General features: G+C 39.5%; 1 protein-coding gene across 18 annotated transcripts in view; it reads right to left on the reverse strand.

Annotated features, from left to right (window-relative positions):
* DISP1 (dispatched RND transporter family member 1) overlaps positions 1-21,814 on the reverse strand; it is a 210,291-nt gene that overhangs the window by 162,692 nt on the left and 25,785 nt on the right. For 8 of the 18 annotated variants that reach the window (XM_064276860.1, XM_064276865.1, XM_064276872.1 and 5 more), the window contains 2 exons: positions 13,847-13,945; positions 188-363 (listed from right to left, as the gene is read on the reverse strand). The exons of 3 other annotated variants lie outside the window; for them this stretch is intronic. The gene's annotated coding sequence lies outside the window, so the exon portion shown is untranslated. Of the gene's footprint in view, positions 1-187; positions 364-9,331; positions 9,422-13,846; positions 13,946-15,587; positions 20,856-21,814 lie in introns of those variants that run through there. 7 more of the 18 variants (XM_003410946.4, XM_023549365.2, XM_010591082.3 and 4 more) reach the window with 4 other exon arrangements.

The raw sequence follows: 21,814 nt of genomic DNA on the forward strand, positions 1-21,814 counted from the left end.
ATATGTAGATTCAGGGAAGGAAATCAATATATGCTATATTATCACAAGGCTTTCCATTAAATGAAATTAGATATTTTGCCACTAAGGTAGGTTAGTGTCTTAGGCTGGGTTCTCGAGAGGAGCAAAACCAGTGAAATGCATATACATAAATGTACAGAGAGAGATTTAATTCAAGGAAATGGCTCACGTGGTTGTAGAGGCTGGCAAGTCCCAAGTCCATGAGTCAGACGTCAGGCTGGAGGCTTCTCCTGACTCACATGGTGGCAGGGGCTGACAAACCCAAAATCAGCAGGTCAGGCGGCAGGCTGCTGGCTCACATTCCACAAACTGGGGCTCCAATGATAACGAGTCGGATGCAGGACTCTGTGCGAGAGTGAATCCTTGCTGGAACATCCATTTATACACTGGAGGCAGGCCACACCCCCCAAGGAAACTCCTCTTTCAACTGATTGGCTGCTTGGAGCAGATCTCACCATGGAAGTGATTACATCACATTATATTATGGAAGAGCAATTAGTCCAATATCTGCCACACCACTGAGAATCATAGCCTAGCCAAGCTGACACTTAACTTTAACCATCACGGCTAGTGTCCAGAATGTAAAAACGCAGAGTATACAGGAACTAGGCAATAACGCTTACCCTGCACAGGTGGGTTCTGCTTTACAATGCTGTCTATACACTAGATGCTACACTAGAGATCACTGTTTCTCAACTTTTTTTTCATTATCAAACCCTTACAGTGCTTTTTTCAGACCTTTTTTTCCTAATCACGCTCCCCCATGAAATTTTAATACCAGAGACAGACTAACTACTCTTTGTTACTAAGAATAGTCACTCCCTACACAGACTAAAAACTAAAAGAAGCGCTGCTGGCAGAGTGGTTAAGGGCTCAGCTGCCAACCAAAAGGCTGGTGGTTGTTGGAGCCCATCGGCTGCTCCACAGGAGAAAGGCATGGCAGTCTGCTTCCATAAAGATTTACAGCCTTAGAAACCCTATGGGACAGTTTTACCCTGTTCAATAGGGTCGCTATGAATATCAATCAACTCGACAGCAACAGGTTTGACACAGACTAAATTGTAATTTCATGTACGTAAATTTAAGAATGAAAAAGAGGTACCCAACTCTAATCATTCCTTCTAAATTTTAAATGACCATACTCCAAATTGCATATAATAAGAGGGGCCTAAGAACATCTAAAACATGCAAGTGTTTCAGGAAAAAAATGGAAAATATGTCAAATATTACAACTTTTTGAGGTTTTTAGCAAAGCCCCGGGTTCGTTTAGCCTAGAAAAGTAGGTTACAGGGAGTACATAAATGAAGACTCCATTACCCTTTATGTTTTCTAATGAAATACTTCCTCAGGAGAGCCTTTTATAGGAGATTAAGAAGTAATGCACTCCAAAATTCCAGAGAAGGGGCTTCCTTAGGAAAATATTACTAAATAATTAAACATGCACAGGTATGCCCAAATATCTATGGAACACATCAGTAGGATACTAAAGAAAAGGAAAAGTCAAGATCTAAGGAAGTGGACCTTGAAATCGGAGATGGAAGGGTGGATGGAAAGATAGCCTCCCTGGCAGACACACGCTAAGGTGCAACTATGCAGAGACCCTGAAAGGAGCCAGCCGGGATGGAATGCCTGTTCTCCTGTACCAGCAGCTCTCGAAACTACGCAGCTAAAAGATATAGCTCTCCATTCCTGGGCTCCTCTTCCCGAAAGGAGCCAAAGATGACCGGAATTAGTCGAACAAAACTAGATTAGAGGGTGCCCCTTCCTGCCCTCACCCTTAAAGGTACGTCAGATTTACCTTTAGGGCTTCACATACACACACAGCGCAGTTTTTGACCCCCGAGCCTCTAGAAATAATTTCACAGGCATCTCTGCTGATGCCTAAAACTCCTTCCAAAAGGTAATTACTTTCACATGATAATTAGGGACGTTGTTATTGTTAGGTGTTCTCAAGTGGGTTCTGACTCATAGCAACCCTATGTACGACAGAATTGAAAGCAAAAAATTTAAAGAAGAAAAGGAAAGAAACATCAGTGAGTATAAACCTCGTTGCTTACAATGAAATGAACGTGTTGCTATTGCAATGGAAAAGCATTTATAATGAATATTTTGTTTAGAACTGGTTTGATCACACATTTGACATCTTTCAAATTGTCTTACTAAAGTACAACTAATCAACAATTATTAATGACTCATATCCATCTACCACTCTATCAGAACTGGAAAGACTAGAGGCGAGAAGATAAAGATCACTACTAAGTAGAAACAGCACAGGAATGGAAAGATCAAGTTTACCAAAAACAAGTAACAATGACTATCATAAATGTTCAAGGACAGAGAGTCAGCATAGCATACAGTGTTAGGAATGTGGGCTCAAGAACCAGAATGCGTGGGTTGAAATCCCAGCTCTGTCTTTTTTCTTAGCTAAAAACTTAGGGCAAGAATCTTAACTTCCTGAAGCCTCACCTGCTTTATCTGGAAAATGAGAACACTAAACGTCCTTATTTCAAAGGATTAAGACAACACATTCCAACGAGGTAATGCGTTCAGCACAGAGGCTGGTGCATCATAAACACTCGGTAAATGTTAACAGAAGAAAAAAAGGCAGAAGTATCATCTGTGGCAATAACTTGGGTCTGTGTAGTTCCTCATTCACGCTATTAAGTAGGAATACTATTGTGCCGTAGGGCACCCAGTTTACACAGCTCTATTGCTTTTCGTGAAGATATCGTTCGAATCATAACCAACTCGTTCCAAGAAACTTTCTTCCCAATGCAGTGGTTAATACCAATATTACAGAATATAAAAAACCAACCGGGAAACAGCCATCCAGAATTGCATGAACATTAAAACCGGCACACATCAGCATGTGAATGCCACTTAGTGGTCATGGACCTTTGACTCAACCGCTTGGTTTCGTTTTCTGTACCTCTGAAATGGGGTTAATCCTTCCTACCTGACATGGCTATTAGGAAAATGAGGGATAATTCATGTGACATGCTTAGCATAGTGACTCGTATATTGCAAAATTAATAAAAAATGGTACTAAGATAACGTTAGAATCACATGACAAAAGAAAAACTGGGCTCGATTACTTTTCTTAAAAAAATCACATACCTAATATTCCTTGGGATGCTGTTCTGCCTGAGAGCAGGTTGAAGGCTCTGTGATATCCTAATCCTATCCTTCTACAAAGTCATTTGAATGGATGAATACATCACTGGGCTTACTTCATCCATTGCTGATGAATTCACCCAACTACTAACGGAGAGCCACCTCACTGACACAAGACGGTTGCTGACTCAGCAGGCCACAGCTGATGGAGTAACAGCGACAGGAGGTAGAGACATGGCATCGGAGGAGTCTCGGCTTTGCTCTGCAATATTCCAACTCTCCCTGATTACAGGTGAAAGCGTTACTACTGAGTAATATAAAGCCGAATAAGAACATTTAATGAAAGAATCCAGTCACATAAGGTCACCTATGATTCCATTTATGTGAAATGTCCAGAAAAGGCAAATTGATAGAGACAGAAAGCAGATTAGCGGTCACCTAAGGCTGGAAGGAGGGGCCAGGAATGGGGAGTGACTGCTAATGGGTGCAGGATTTCTTTTTTGGGGTGTTGAAAATGTTCAAAAATGAGACGTGGTAATGGTTGCACAACTCTATTAAAAACCACTGAGCTGTATACCGTAAATGGGTGGATTTTATGATAAAATATATCTCAATACAGTTGTTTTTATATATATAATTGTTATTATTATTAGCTTTTAGCATGTGTTTTGGCTTTTCTTGTTCATGATTCATGAATGTAACTAAAGCTTCAGATCTTGGGTCTTTAAAAAGTATTTTTAAATAAGCTACCAATAACACCACCCTATTAAAAACTTCCAAAAAATAAAAACTGTATCACCAAAAAGCAGTATCCACTCCTTAAGGTAATAAATCGATAATGCCTAGGTTTATCTCAAAATCACTATCTTTCATCTTAGTGACACAATTCATGATTTATACAGTTCTTCTTTGAAAACAAAATCTCTGGTGAAAATGAAGACTTTAAAGACTCAGAGAAATCATATCCAAACATGTTACCTATAGAAAGAGGAGTCCACATAAGAATTCACGCTTTACAAGCCTGGGCTAGCTTTTGTTCCTGGCAATAAGGCACTCTAGAACACCTGAAATCCCCGTTTAGTGGACACTATGGTGTACCACCCAGATTGTGCCCCTAAGGATTCAATCTCCCAGCTGTTGGGAGTACTGGCTACTGATGGCACACAGCCAAGACTCACTCCAGGAATGACCTTGCCCTGAGCATCCCACAACTGGTGGGAGATGTAGCACCAGCAGCCCCTGGCCTACTGCAAAACAATTGTTAAAACATGTACCAGTAGTGGTACCAAACATGACACCTGGAATTGCTGTAGTCATTTTGCAGCCATGAGGAAAACCAGCCAAATAAACAAAGTCAACATGTAGATTACAGCAGAGCTGAGAGAATGCAGAGAAAGATCCTGAGGCTTGATCAAACAGCATCTGAAGACTGACTTATCTCTCAGCTTCCTGGGAAACTAATAAATCCCCTTTACTGTTTTAGTCAGCTGGAGTTAGATTTTCTGGTACTTGCAACTGGAGGCATCCTATGGGATACATACGGCATACAGCTCAAGTTCTATTTATCTCTAAAATTTCCGCTGATTTGGATTCCATATAAGTTGTGGACTAGAAATTTATTAAGACATATTTTAGAAATGGCTTAGGAAGGAAAACGGGTCTGCCTGGCACTGGAGATTTTCAGTAGTCAGAAGCTCATGATTTGCCAGGTGCCAAGTGAGCATTCCCAACCTCAAAGGTATACAAATGGGTAAAGATGCTGGAGCCAAAGGGGAAAATGAGCATTCTCAAGTGAGGCTTGCCACGAAACTAGCTCCTCTGAGCAGTATTTTTGTTTTTATGCTATTACAGTAAAACCTGTGAAAGCCGGAACCCATGTAAGGCAGGAACCTGTCAGAGAAGGAAATCGCAAGTATATTCCACAAAATAGAGAGTGACAGAAAAATGGTGACTACATCCCATCAAAGGTGGAAAACTCGTGAGAGCCAGAAAAACAAGGCAGTCCCTTTGAATTCCAGCTCTCACAAGCTTCACTGTACTTTGCTTAAACTATGTTTACTATTTTTAAAAAATTGAAAGATTCTGGAAAAAGAGTAGACTTACATACATGCATTTATCTCCCTTTCCCAAAACCCCACTAAAATGACAGTAGAGGAATTTTTTTAAAGTAAACACCAAGGATAAAGATTGGAGATTAAAGAAGGCAAAAGTTAGGAAATTTTGAAAGCTGGAAAGCAGAGGGATGAATAGTTTCTGACTCAGTAGAACAGGGAGAGTTGAAACTTGATTACAGTCAAGAGAAGGAAGCCAACCAGAAGGGAAATACATAATAAAGAATCCTAGAAAGGCCCAGAACATGGAGTAGAGTTATGGGAGGGACAAAAATCAGGACGATGGCACACCCCACAAAAGGAATAGTGAGACCCTGGACAGCCTTCCTACCCCGTACAGTTCATTCTCTGGAAACAACTTAACCTGACAAGCTCTAGACTCAGGAACCCCAGGTACAACTAGGTGTGAGGATAACATAAAAACCAAAAACCAAACTAACTGAGTCAATTCTGACTCATGGCAACCTCATGTGTTGCAGAGCAGAACTGCTCCACGGGGCTTTCTTGGCTGTAATTTTTAGGGAAGCAGTTTGCTAGGCCTTTCTTCCATAGCACCGCAGGATGGGTGTGAATCACCAACCTTTAAGTTAGCAGCTGACTGCAAACTGCTTGTGCCGCCCAGGGACCTACTATTCTGAAAAGAAGGAAATTAAATACAAGTTAAATACTAAGCAGTGGGACTACCACCAGGCCCCTACCCTAACTTGCTTCCCCTATTCAACTGCCAAAAACTGTTAGTCTCAAATCTGCCGGGCAGTAGACAGGAGGGTTCCTCTTTGGGAAGAGAAATCCATCCAAGAGAAAAACTATCAATATTAAGAGTCATAGATGTCTCCATGAAATACATCTAGTCTTCAGCCAGCAGCCCTAAAGTGAAACCCATGCACAGAGGGCATCCACTAAGGTCGTTGTGTTAGCTAGAGGAATGCTTCCAATACGAAAGACAAAAGCCAAATCAAATGGAAATATGAACAACAAAAAGACAGTGCAGTGCACAAAGTAATTGTTTTTTAAAAACACTAAAAGTAATATCCTCAGAAAGACAAGATGGAACTGTATCTGTAAAAAGGTAACAGAGGAGTATGAAAACGAATGCTCAGAAAACAAGAAAAAATCCTTGGAAAGTTGGAATGAAAGCAGAAACTTAAATATATATGTACACACAGACACACACATACATACATATATATATGTATATATATATGTGTGTATATGTATATATATATGTGTGTGTGTGTATATATATATATATACATATAAAATGGGAAAGTTGGAAGATAAAGCTAGGAAATTTCCTGTATGAACTAACAAAAGAAAATAAAAATTTGGAGGATTAAAATCCAAGAAATTCAATATTACACCACAGAAATTCTAAAGAGAAAATGGAGAAGAATTAAGAAAATTTCCCATGAACTCCAAGAAAACCAAGTTATAGGAAAAAGTGAATATAACCATAATCATTATCTGACTCAGCTATGAATAATACGTAATTACAATGAAGAGGCTGGCTAACCTGTGTTAACCATACTGGGGGAAGGAACCTGGGCGTGGGAGGGAGGAAGGGAAGGGATTGATGAAGGAAATATGTGAGAACAAAATCCTTATTTGCCTTAGTAGAAAGTCAAACAGATACTGACCAAAACTGAAAATCAAGAAATAACATGCATAAATTATTGAAAAAATATAGAGGTATGTACCAGAAGAAACCTCTAAAAAAATTAAAAGTAATTGCCTCTGGGGATAATGACCCCGGGATCAGGAAAGGTGACCAGGCAACCAATACTTTTTTTTATTATATACTTTATCTCATTTGAATTTTTGACATTAATGAAACCTATAAGCTAACCTTTGTGAAAAGCATTTTACAACATTAAGCAATATGAAATATCTCTCCATGTATTTTTATACATTTCAGTTAAATTGTAAACTCTCCTCAAATGGGTCCTCATGCCCATTTCTTGTTTCATTCTAGATAAATTATATTTTTTGTTACTATTATGAGTGACAGTAGAAAAATTTTATTCCTTAACAGCTATTGCTGTTTTTTTTTAACTGAAAGAGTACTTGTATTTTTCTTGAATCCACAGATAACAGAAACCATTTTCATATTTGTATTTAGCACTGTGCCCCACCCACAAAACACAGAAGGTATATATTTAATAAATAATAGATACCATTGATAGAGTACCTACAACGTGTCACACACTAAACCTGGCAATTTATAATCTCAGATCTTTACAACAACTCTTTAAGGCAGCGTTTTGGTTAGGCTGCGAGGAAGACTAATCAGCTATAACAAAAGTAATGCAAAAATCCAAGGGCTTAAATATTTATTTCTCTGTCATGTAACAGTTCAAAGGTAAGTGAGTAATCTAGGGTGGGTAGACAGCTCTGCTCCAGGGAGCCCAAGCTGGCGAGTCAGTTCTGCCATCTTCGTCACTGGGCTCCCATCTCCAGATCCAAGGCTGCTGCTTCAAGTCTTGTCATTTTCCAGCCAAAGAGAAAAAGGAAAGGAGGGCATCCAGGGCAAATGGCTCTGTCTTTAAGGTAACAAAACAAGTTGCAGACGTCTCTTCCTTACACATCCCAATGGACCAAACTTAGTCACGGGTGCCCCCTCCCCCAACTGCTGGCTAAAATTTGGGGCAGGATCATGGGATTCTATTTCTAAAAAGAATGGCTACTGGAGTAAAGTCAGCAGTCTCTGTCACTGACAGTTATTATCACTGCTAGTTTATAGATGAGAAAACTGAGAATCAAGAGTTATTTGCCCCAGGCCACGTAGCCAGTAATGATTAAGCCAGGATTCAATTCCATCTTTTGACTCTCAAGTCCATGGTATTTCTACTAAATCATGCTGAATGGCAATAGAAACTTTTTTTTTTTCTTAATAATTTCTTGCTAAATATGACACAACTGGTCCTAACTAAATAGCCTGGGATGTCCTTCTTAATAATATACACATTATTCCAAAACTTCCTTCCCAACCAAACCCACTGCGGTTGAGTCGACTCTGACTCACAGTGACCCCATAGGACAGAGTAGAGCTGCCCCATAGGGTTTCTGGGGCTGTAAATCTTTTAAGGAAGCAGACTGCCATGTCCTTCTTCCGCAGAGCATCTGGTGGGTTCAAAGAGACCTTTTGGTTCACATTCGAGCGCTTTAAGCATTGTGCCACCAGGGATTCCCACAGGTGGAAGGGACTCTATATATTTAATTCTAACTCCCTCATTTTACAAAGAAAATAAGTAAAACTCAGAGGTTAAATGAGCTGCTTAGAGTTCCACAGCAAGTTACTGAAAGAAAAGGCAAGCAGAGATTCTAAGCTTCCTGATTTGAAATCTAGTGCTCTTTTCACTGCCCTATTCTATCTTCCTTGGAAACCCTGGTGGCGTAGTGGTTAAGTCCTACAGCTGCTAATCAAAAGGTCGGCAGTTCGAATCCACCAGGCGCTCCTTGGAAACTCTATGGGGCAGTTCTACTCTGTCCTATAGGGTCACTATGAGTCAGAATCGACTTGACAGCAGTGGATTTAGGTTTTTGGAATTCTATCTCCCAGGGGACTCAGAATTCATCTTGTCACAACTGTACGCACTCCCAGATGTTAACTAGTTTAAGACAATAAATTTTTTCTTCCAAATGATAACAAAGCACTAGTCCCAAGCAAACCCTCTAGTCTGGCCATATATTACCATTCTGTACACTTCTGAGAATTCATCAAGCGATGTTATCTTTGGACTACTGTAAAGCTAGAGGAGGAAAGCTTCATTGCCACAACAGTTTCTCTGCCTGAACATTTCTAAAATTTAGTATGTCCACTTGCACACACCATGAAAATAAAAGAATCTAAGCCTGATTTTTTTATTTCAATTGTGTTTTCCTTCGTGGTCACTAAAAGATCCCAACAGCAAGTTTGCTCTCAGAAAATGAAACATTTTATTCCTTCTATTTCAAGAGTCTAAATTATTCATAGCCTACTAGAAGCTCTACTTACTACTATCCTAAATACAAAATAGAAATCCAGGATGTCAGCTGAACAGAGCTAAATTAGGCAACTTCACAGTAGCCTAAAGAAGTATAAAATTTACCATTGCACATGACTTCTTTCCAGCTTGTCTTCTTCCCACCCCGTCGCAAACTCCTCATTTAGATGATTCAAAAGACACCTGGTGCTTCAACTTTAAACAAAACACACTTAAAATAGTTTGGAGGAAATTTTAAAATATTATAGGGCAACGTAAACTAAATTTCCTTTGGAGTTTTAATCTCTTTGCTAAAAATGGGATCAGCAAAGGTCCATTCAAAAATGAAGAACTGTCATATACAAATTTTTACAAAGAAAGGGGAATCACTTGTTTAAACTACATAGACGAAAATACATATCTGGCATAAGAGCTGTAATACAGGCAGGCAATTAAAATTGATGTTAATGGAATACAAACTACTAATAGTCAAAGAAGTTAAAAGAATCTCTCTTTGAAGAAAAAAAGGACAGGAAGCAAATAACCCGAATAAAAAATGAGATGGGTGATATTACAACAGACCCAGCTGAAATTAAAAGAATCATAACAGAATACTAAGAAAAATTATACTCCAACAAATTTGAAAACCTAGAGAAAATGGACAAATTTCTAGAAACACACTACCTACATAAACTAACACAAACAGAGGTAGAAAAAGTAAATAAACCTATAACAAGAGATTGGAGAGGTAATTAAAAAACTCCCAACAAACTCTCCAGCTTCGCTGGAGAATTCTACCACACTTTCAGAGAGTTAACACAAATATTACTAAAAGTATTTCAGAGCATAGAAAAGGATGGGATACTCTCGAACTCATGCGATGAAGCCAGCATAACCCTAATACCAAAACCAGGTAGAGACACCACAAAAAAAAGAAAATTACAGACCAATATCCCTCATGAACGAAGATGCAAAAATCCCCAACAAAATTCTAGCCAATGGCATTCAACAACATATCTAAAAAATGATTCACCATGACCAAGTGGGATTCATACCAGGTATGCAGGGATGGTTCAACGTTAGAAAAACAATTAATGTAATCCATCATATAAATAAAGCTAAAGAAAAGAACCACATGATCTTATCAATTAATGCAGAAAAGGCATATGACAAAGTCCAACACCCATTCACGATAAAAACTCTCAGCAAAATAGGAATAGAAGGAAAATTCCTCAACATAATAAAGGGCATTTACACAAAGCCAACAGCCAATATCATCCTAAATGGAGAGAGTCTGAAAGCATTTTCCTTGAGAATGGAAACCAGACAAGGGTGCCCTTTATCACCACTCTTATTCAACATTGTGCTGGAGGTCCTAGCCAGAGTAATAAGGCAAGAAAAAGAAATAAAGGGCACCCAAGTTGGTAAGGAAGAAGTAAAAGTATCCCTATTCGCAGATGATATGATCTTACACAGAAAACCCCAAAGGATCCTCAAGAAAACTATTGTAACTAATAAGAGATTTCAGTAAAGTATCAGGATACAAGATCCCCCCCGCCAAACATATAAAAATCAGCTGGATTACTCCACACCAACAAAGAGAACTTAGAAGAGGAAATCACTAAATCAATACCATTTAAAATAGCCCCCAAGAAGATAAACTACTTAGGAATAGATCTAACCAGAGACATAAAAGACATATACAAAGAAAACTACAAGACACTACTGCAAGAAACCAAAAGAGGCCTACAGAAGTGGACAAACATACCTTGCTCATGGGTAGGAAGACTTAACATTGTGAAAATGTCAGTTCTACCCAAAGCGATACACAGATACACTGCAATCCTGATCTAAATTACGACATTTTTTATCAAGATGGAGAAAAAACTCACCAACTTCATATGGAAAGGAGAGAGGCCCCAGATAAATAATGCATCACTGAAGAAGAAAAACAAAGTGGGAGGCCTCACACTACCTGATTTTAGAACCTATTATACTGCCACAGTAGTCAAAACAGTCTGGTACTGGTACAAGAACAGATACATAGACCAATGGAACATAATTGAGAATCCAGATGTAAATTCATCCACCTATGAGCAGCTGATATTTCACAAAGGCCCAAAGGCCATTAAGTGGGGAAAAGACAGTCTCTTTAATAAATGGTGCTGGCATAACTGGATATCCATCTGCAAAAAAGTGAAACAAGACCCATAACTCATACTATGCACAAAAACTAACTCAAAATGGATCAAAGACCTAAATTTAAAATCCAAAATGATAAAGATCATGGAAAAAAAAAAAATAGGGACAATGCTAGGAGCCCTAATCCATGACATAAACACAATACTAACTATAACAATGCACAAACACCAGAAGAGAAACTAGGTAACTGGGAGCTCCTAAAAATCAAACACTTATGCCCATCCAAAAACTTCACAAAAAGAGTAAAAAGGCAACCTGGGAAAAAGTTTTTGACTACAACATATTCAATCAGGGTCTAATCTCTAAAATCTACAAGATACTGTAAAACCTCAACAACAGAAAAACAAATAACCCAATTAAAAAATGGGCAAAGGATATGTATGAACAGGTACTTCGTTAAAGAAGACATTAAGGTAGCTAACAGACACATGAGGACATGCTCATGATCATCAGCCATTAGAGAAATGCAAATCAAAACTACAATGAGATACCATCCCACCCCAACAAGGTTAGCACTAATCCAAAAAACACAAAATAATATTAGAGAGGTAGTGAAGAGACTGGAACACTTATACACTGCTGGTGGGAGTATAAAATTGTACAACCACTTTGGAAACAGATTTGGTGCTTCTTTAAAAAGCTAGAAATAGTATCATATGACCCAGCAATCCTACTCCCTGGAATATATCCTAGAGAAAGAAGTGTCATCACATGAATAGATATACGTGCACCCATGTTCACTGCAGCACTGTTCACAATAGCAAAAAGATGGAAACAACCTAGTTGCCCATCAACAGACGAATGGATAAACAAATGATGGTACATACACATAAATGGAATACTACACAATAATAAAGAACAATGAGGAATCTCTGAAACATCTCACAACATGGATGAATCTGGAAGGCATTATGCTGAGCGAAATTAGTCAGCTGCAAAAGGACAAATATTGTATGAGACCGGTATTATAAGAACTTAAGAAAAGGTTTAAACACAGATGGTTATGAGGGGGGGAAGGGTGTGGAGGGAGGGAGAGGAGGATTCACAAGCTAGATAGTAGACAAGAATTATCTTAGGTGAAGTAAAGGACAACACACAAGTCAGGGCAAGTCAGCACAAATGGACTAAATCAAAAGCTAAGAAGTTTCCTGAATATAACCAAACACGAAGAGGGACCGAGTACCAGGGGCCACAGTCTGGGGACCGTGGTTTATGGGGACATCTAGGTCAACTGGCCTAACAAAGTTCATTAAGAAAACGTTCTGCATCCCACTTTGGTAAGTGGCATCTGGAGTCTTAAAAGTTTTTGAGCAGCCATCTAAGATGCATCAATTAGTCCCAGCCCACCTGGAGCAAAGGAGAATGAAGAACAGCAAAGGCACAATGAAAATACGAGCCCAAGAGAAAGAAAGGGCCACATAAACCAGAGACTCCATCAGCCTGACGCCAGAACTAGATGGTGCCCAGCTACCACCAATGACCACCCTGACAGGGAACACAACAGAGAGTCCCTGACGGAGGAGGAGAAAAGTGGGGTAAAAACCTTAAATTCACATAAAACGACCGGACTTAATGGTCTGAGACTAGAGGAACATTCAAAGACATGGCCCCTGGATTCTCTGTCAACTCGGAACTAAAACCATTCCCAAAGCCAACTCTTCAGACAAAGATTAGACTGGACTATAAAACAAAATAAAACTCGTGAAGAGTGTGTTTCTTAGTACAAGTGGATACACAAGACTAATGGGCGGCTCCTGTCCAGAGGCAGGATAAGAAGGCAGAAAGGGACAGGAGCTGATTGGATGGACACAGGAAACCCAGGGGAGTGTGCTGTCACATTATAGGGATTGCAACTAGTGTCACATTATAATATGTGTATAGACATTTATATGAGAAATTAACTTGAGCTGTAAACTTTCACCTAAGTACAATAAAAAAAAAAAGAAGAATCTCTCCTTGTCTAATTGCATAATGTCATCTAGCAAGGATAAAGATGGGACTAGAAAGGAGTATCACAGTTGAATAAAAGGATGAGACATGAGAAAGCAAGCACTGTCTATGTTCGACTAAAGTCTTTCCTCACTTTGTCCATATCACATAGCATTGTAGTGGTCACAGTCCCTTTGGGAAAAATGTAATTTTTCCCTTTGTCATAGAAAAGATTTAGAAATTTATACCATAACTCTCCTTAAAAAAAAAAAAAAGATTAGATCATCAACAACAGGGATGGAAAATTAACTGTATCACCAAAGATTTTTTAAAACGATGAAGAAAGGAAAAACCTCTCCAACACAGAGTGAATGTGACATAACTGAAACGTCTTATAATCCGGACGATGCCAATTTAGCTTGAGAGGATTATTAACTATCTATGTCAAAGATATAAGCCCAACCCAGGGACAAGTTCAGTCTGAGTGACGCTTTCAAGTTTTGAAATTACCTGTCTTTCAGTGAAGCTGCTTCTGACAGCTCATTTATGCCTCTTGAGTTACTGCATATAATCCCACAGAAGTAAGACGGTGCCCGCTCTCTCAGCAATCTATGGAAGGGGAACATAATAAATGTTCAGTTTAAAGACACTACTGAAATCCACAAGGCTGACAACATCTGGAATGCCAACATCTGGAATGCCCTCACTGTATCAATGTCAAGTAATATGCAAATGATATCACTTGAAGCCGAGATCAACAGACAATAATACTTGCCATTAACTAAATCCCTCCTGTGTACCTGGCACTGTACAAGGTGCTTTACATGTATTACTTTTCATCCCAACAAGAACTTTGTAAGGTTAGTACTATTCCGTTTTACAGCTGAAAAAACAGATTAAAGAGAACTTGAAAAGGTGCCCAATATTACATAGCTGATAATGTAGTAATAGAGTCAGGCATGAATGTCAAACAGTTCACTTTCAGAAAAACAAATCTGAAGGATGTATTTGGCCTACTAAAAAGAATTACAGGGCTAGTATCTTAAAATGGGCACTGACTTTGAATTCAAGTAAAATGAACCCCTTGACATCTTCAATATTTTCTGTTTATCATGATGCTGCTTATTAGTCCAGTTGTGAGTATTTCTGTTTTCTTTATGTTAAGGTATAATCTGTACTGAAGGGTATATATAGTCTTTGATCTTCATTAGTAGGTACTTCAAGTAAGTCCAAAAGACCTCTTGAAAGTGTTGAAGAGCAAAGATGTCACTTTGAGGACGAAGGTCTGCCTGACCCAAGCCCTCGTGTTTTCAATTGCCTTATATGCATGAGAAAGCTGGACAATGAATAAGAAGAATTGGTGCCTTTGAATTATAGTGTTGGTGAAGAATATTGGATATACCACGGACTGCCAGAAGAATGAACAAATCTGTCTTGGAAATATAGCCAGAATGCTCCTTAGATGCAAGGATGGCAAGACTTCATTTTGCTTACTTTGGACATGTTATGAGAAGGAACCAGTCCCTGCAGAAGGACATCATGCTTGGTAGAGGGTCAGTGACAAAAGAGGAAGACCCTCAGTGAGACAGACTGACAGATAGCTGCAACGATGGGTTCAAACATAGCAACAACTGTGAAGATGGTTCAGGACTGGGCAACGTTTCATTCTGTCGTACACAGGATCGCTACAAGTTGGAACCAACTCAATGGCACCTGAACAACAACTATCTTTGCGGGAACAGATCACCAGGTCTTTCTCCCACTGGAGACCCCGGAGGGATTAAACTACCAACCTTTCGTTTAGCAGCCAAGCATTTAACTATTCCGCCACCAGGGTTCCTTACCAATCACTATAGGCAGGCTGATTTGCATACATAAAAACATAAACAGGATAGTATTTTGAAAGACTGCAGCCTGAGTAATATGTTAGACGTGTAGGCTTAGCTGAAGCAATATAAATTGGCTGTGACAGAATGTCTCAGCAGTTAAGGCCTCATGGACTCCATTATGGTCTAGATTATCTTTCACAGGTTCCAGACCAAACTTCTTGCTTGGATTCTTTACTCAACTGCTAAGCCTGAATTTGTCTGTCTTTACCCAGATAACTTTCTTTCAGTATTTGTGTCTTCCAGATTCCTATCTGCTATGTTACTTCTTTTTTATTTGAGGCAGACATAGATCTAAAGACAACCCTGTTGCTAACCTCTCCTCTCTTTCCTTGTAGGGACTAGCAACGAAGGAGTTACCTTACCTACTCAGCCACAGGATAGGATGCTATGCTATCTGATATACTATTTTTTCCAAGATGGAGAAGGAATAATCAACCTGAGGAAGCACGATGACAGGAAAAAAAAAAAGATTAAGTTTTTAAATTTTGAAATAAGCACCAGATTCTATAAAGATGCTGCAGATGTACAAACACCTGTTGCTGTCAAGTCCATTCCAACCCACAGTGACCCTACAGGACAGAGTAGCACTGCCCCATAAAGTTTCCAAGGTAGACTTTTGGTTAGCAGCCGAGCTCTTAACCACTGCACCACCAGGGCTCCGCCTTCACAGAGCTTACCACTTTGAAGATGCTTGCTTAGCGTTGTGGGTACATCAGATGACAATGAGGACACACTGCCTGTCCTCCAAAGGCTCTCAGTCTATTTGTCTCAGTTATCTAGTGCTCTTATAACAGAAGTACCACAAGCCGATGGCTTTAACAAACAGAAGTTTAATCTCTCATCATCTAGAAGGCTGGAAGTCCTAGTTCAGGGTGTTAACTCCAGGGGAAAGCTTTCTCTCTCCTTGGCTCTGGAGGAAGGTCCTTGTCATCAGTCTCTCCCTGGTTGAGGAGCTTCTCAGTGCAGGTACCCCCAACTCCAAAGGACATGCTCTGCTCCCAGTGTTTCTTTCTTGGTGGTATGAGGTCCCCCTGTCTTTCTGCTCCTTACTCTCTTTTGTATCTCAAAAGAGAGTGACTGAAGACACAACCTAATTTTGTAGATGAGTCCTACCTAATTAACATAAACCCACCTAATTAACATAACTGCCATTAATCCCACCTCATTAACATCATAGAGGTAGGATTTACAACACATAGGAAAATCACATCAGATGACAAAATGGTGGATAATCACACAATACCGGCAGTCACAGCCTAGCCACTTTGACACGTTTTGGGGGACACAATTCAATCCATAACACTATTGAAGACATTCAAATAACTCGTTAGGATTTTATAAACTGCTTTCTTAGCATCTCCTTTGAGCCTCACTGCAACAACCTACAATAGGAATTATTATCCCCTCTTTACTAATAAAAAAATGGATTAATAAAAATTAGATTTCTTGTTCAGTATGACACAAATAATAAAAGGAGGAGCCAAGATTCAAGCCCAGGTCTTCTGGCTCCAATTCCATTAAGGGTCTCTGAGGAAAAATGAGTCTGGTTTCCGTCAAGTGAATTTAGAGCTCAATTCATAACATCTGAAATGAAGGCCTCATAACCCATACATTATATCATAGTTTCATACAAACACTCAAGGCAAAGCAGTGGTCATAGGAGGAAAAGTGGTCAGCAACTAAAGGGACATAAATTCTCAGGAACACGGCACAGCAGCTGGCCCAAGTCTTTCTACTCCCTTCTCACCTGGCCAAACCCTGTCTCCCACACGCTCACTGTAAGTCTTTCCACACAGTTTAAATACAAGACTGTTCAAGACTGTTAGAAATCAAAAGGTGTATGGTCATAAATCAGTTGAGTATTAGAGGGTAGTTGTGGGGTATCCAAACATTACAGAAGAAAAAGCTAAGTCAGTCTGGAAGGATCTACATAATAACCAAACTTCTGCCACACTGATGAGTTCCTTGGAGGTTGAACTTACGACTTATCACAACCATCCTTGCCACTTCATTAAACGTCTATTCTCCAAGACTACCAGGGATCTAGCCCACTGTCAAAGGAGCCCTGGTGGCGCCATGGTTAACGGCTCGGCTGCTCACCTAAAGCTGGGTGATCTGAACCCAGCAGCAGATCTGGGGGAGATAATACCTGTGGGTCTGCTCCCATAAACCCTACAGCCTAGGAAATCCACTCCGCCCTGTAGGGTTGCTATGAGTCAGAGTCGACTGGACAGCAAACAACAACATCCCACTCCGTCTGTAACAGGCTATGGAAGCCACAATTCTGCCCACCCAGCATGCTTTCCTCCCCACGCGTCTGTCAGTGTCTTGTACTCTGGTGGCCTGCATGTGGAGGTGATGCTGAAAGCTATGTCACTGGTATTTCAAACACCAGCAGGGTCACCCATGGTGGACAGGTTTCAGCTGAACTTCTAGACCAAGACAGACTAGAAAGAAGGACCTGGCAATCAACTTCTGGAAAACTTAGCAGTGAAAACCTTATAAATAGCAGCAGAACACTGTCAAATTACCCATTGCACTGGGCAAATTTGCTGCAAAAGACCTCTTTAAAGTGTTAAAAAGCAAGGACGTCACTTTGAGGACTGAGGTGTGCCTGACCCAAGCCGTAGTGTTTTCAATCACCTCATATGCGTGTGAAAGCTGGACAATGAATAAAGAAAACCGAAGAAGAATCAATGCCTTTGAATTATTGGCTGCCATGGGCTGCCAGAAGAACGAACAAATCTGTCTTGGAAGAAGTACAACCAGAATGCTCCTTAGAACCAAGGATGGCAAGACTTCATCTTATGTTATCGGATAACATCTCTGACATGTTATCAGAAGGGACCAGTCCCTGGAGAAGGATACCATGCTTAGTAAAGTAGAGGGTCTGCGAAAGAGAGGAAGACCCTCAAGGAGATGGATTGATACAGTGGCTGCAACAATCGGCTCAAACATAAAAATTGTGAGGATGGCGCAGGACAGGGTTGTGTTTCATTCTGTTGTACACAGCATCGCTATGAGTCGGAACTGACTTAATGGCACCTAACAACAACAGCATGCTTTCCTAACCCTCTTTTCTGATTAAGAAAACAACAAAAATGAATAAACATCCACCTTGTCTTGATCAAAACCATTCTCCACTCAACGTAGTTTGGGTAGGGTTGTCAAACAAGGGCCCCCAAAGTGTCCGTTCCATCCCCCAACTACAAAGATAGGTACAACACTATTTTGGTTACTTGTGATTTTTTTGGAATGCTTTTGAATTTTAATGTTAACATATTTTAAACTTAAAAGTTTTTATCTAATGTCTTCTTTTATAAATTTTAACTTAAAATTAAATTCAGCAGTATTCAAAAGAAATAAAAATTAGCTAAAACAATCCTGCATTTTAAAAAGTCTCAACTGAAAAACTAGTATGTGAAATATTAAAATTTTGGTGGTGGTTGTTGTTGTTAGGTGCTATTGAGTCAGTTCCAACCCACAGAACGAAATTCTGCCCAGTCCTGTGCCATCCTCACAATCACTGCCATGTTTGAGCCCATTGTTGCAGCCACGTGTCAATCTATCTCACTCAGGGTCTTCCTCTTTTTCATTGACCCTCTACTTTACCAAGCATGATATGCTTCTCCAGAGACTGGTCCCTCCTGATAACATGTCCTAAGTATGTGAGATGAAGTCTTGCCATCTGAGAGGGACTCTGGCTGTACCTCTTCCAAGACAGATTTGTATGTTGCTCTGGCAATCCATCGTATATTCAATATTCTTCACCAACAGCAAAGTTCAAATGCATCAATTCTTCAATCTTCCTTACCCATTGTCTAGCTTTCACACACATACGAGGCAATTGAAAATACCATGGCTTGGGTCAGGTAAACCTTAGTCCTCAAAAAAAGTTTTGGTTAGTGATGATAAAATATAGTTTTCTATATGGTATATGATCGGTAACCAAACCAAAAGTTCTTATAAAGTTGTCAAAGCCTTAAATATTAAAAACCTGGGAAAATCAATGACGTGACTTAACGAATTTATTGCCACAGTCTGTGTGACCTAGACCTCTGTCAGAAACATGCACAGGGTCACTAAGCCAAATCCAAGTTTAAGGCCTCCAGAACTTGTGCTCTTACCAACTATCTACCTAGTTGGTACCTGGCACATAACTGATACTTGTTTGGCTATCGAATGAATGAATAATCAATCACCTCACAGTTTCACAAACTTTTAGGGTCTCCTCAGGATGGTACTCAATGTCCTACATGTCCTAGCCTCAACCTCATCTTCCTGTACTTCCTAACATGTGTCCCATATACTACAACCAAACTGGTCCCTCAAATACATCCTGCAGTTTCCCACCTTCATTCTGGTTCCCTCCACTGGGAATTTCCTCATCTAAACCTATGCCTCTACAAATTCTATCTTCAAGTCCCAGCCCTTGTTATTAAGTCCATAAATATGTCCATAAAGTATTCTCTAACCTAATGTCCTTTGATAATATCTCTCTCATGTGAACTCCTACAACACTTATAGTCAGCAATTATAGGCTATATTGGCAAGTGTTTTGTTCTATTGCACACAGGGTCGCTATGAATTAGAACCGACTCGACGGCACCTAACAACGATAACAACAGAGTGTTTAAGGACAGGGGATAAGAAGGTATGGCTGTTTAGCAATTCTACTCAGCATCAAACATGGTTCTATATACATTATAACACTTAGCACATATTGTTAAATGAATTTAAGATATTTTTATTATCCAAAAATGAACCTATCACCTTTAATCTCCCCTTTTTATACATGTCACTGGCCAACTTTAATTCACAATTAAAGGGTTGTGTATGCACGTGTATGTGTATGTGTGTACACGTAAAATGCCAAACTATACAGTACTTATAGTGGAGGACAGCTCTCACCACATAATAATGCTGCAATTCTCAGTCTTGAAACAATCCAGTTTTTAAGGAAGACCGTCAGAAAATCATTTTACATTAGCACCATTAAAGACCAGCATATTAAAGTTCTATACAACTAATGGAGCCCTGGTAGCACAGTGGTTAAGAGCTTGGCTGCTAAGGGCTCCTTGGAAACCATACGGGGCAGCTCTACTCTGTCCTATAGCGTCGCTAAGAGTTGGAACCAACTCCACAGCAATGGGTTTTTGTTTTTTGGTATACGACTAAATATGTTCACAGATCCTGCAAAAGAAAGAAACTGGGAACAATTTTAAAAGTAGACATATGTTGAAAATATTCCAGGCATCCAAATCCAAAAGACCCATCGGTCACAAGGGGAACGTAACAAATTTGGTGGGCTCTTCACAAACTGAGATACCATTCTTTAGGGATTAGGCTCCTTCCCCTTAACCTTAAAGTAAAAGGACAAAGATCAGATCTAAATAACATCATAATAGAACAGCTGAGGCCACATCTCAGAGATGGTAATTTACTGCCATCTCTGAAAGACAGCACCAAAAGCCATATACAATGTTTGATTTTATAAAATGTAATGTTTAATGGCCTGTTAGTCTTGGCATAAAGATAACTCTGATGAAGGCAAATACCGTGCAGGAAAGACCAACCAAAAGGTGCTATAGAAATCTTCCCATTGAAACTCACTTTGAAGAAGGCAGAAGAAAGGAAGGCAGGCAAGGGCGGGGGGGGGGGGGGGGAGGGAAAAAAAGTCCAAATACCCCTACACAAATTGCACAATCTTCTTTTCATTGAAGTGACTCAAAAAATTAAAAAATAAAACCTATTTACAAAGACTCCTTTGAAACAGCTGCTTGATTTCATGGTCAAGCTATGTGGTTTGTAAGGCTTGAAGATATTCAAGTCAGTGATAAACACCAAATCACACGATCTGCTTGAGGAAAAGGCACGGAAAAATCTGTCTGGAGTTTATGTTGGCTGTGCAAATGCACTCACTCGGTCGTCACTCAACATCACCACTCACAAAGCCAGCAATTGTTTCCCTCCAAATGGTCATCTTTTCTCGCCACGCTAACGGAAAACAAAATACTACGTTAACGCTGCCTGCTTCAAAAATAATAACCTGATAAAACATTAACCTCAGCCCATTAAAAAAAATGTGGGTTAAGCATCTTTTCAATTAGAATATTATTTTTAACAATGTGTATCTAGTGAGCAAAGAAAAAATATACGTCCTGTGTCAGTAATCGTATTACAAGATTATAGGAAAGAAAAAACCCAAAACCCATTAAAAAAACCCAGTGCCGTCGAGTCGATTCCGACTCATAGCGACCAAAGAAAAAAAGAGCATAGGAAAAGCTGCTCTGAAGTTATTGTCTACTTCTAGATGTCCTCCTAATAGTTACTGATAAAATGAGGAAAATAAAAGGAAAAAAAAAAAGACAGACACCATATTCAATAACGCATAATGATTTTTTCACTTAAAAATGAATTAAATCACACATAAGGAGAACCTCTCTTATGAAAGTTTTATAGACACTGAAAACCTCATTTGGAGAGAATTGATGAAATATGGTTATCATCGCTTTGGAGATTACTGAGATGCTCTAAGAGGCTAAGTCCTCAGAATGAATGTGCCAAAACTCCAACACAAGTAAGTTTT

Source organism: Loxodonta africana, chromosome 25, assembly GCF_030014295.1.
Source record: "Loxodonta africana isolate mLoxAfr1 chromosome 25, mLoxAfr1.hap2, whole genome shotgun sequence".
Classification (NCBI taxonomy): domain Eukaryota; kingdom Metazoa; phylum Chordata; class Mammalia; order Proboscidea; family Elephantidae; genus Loxodonta; species Loxodonta africana.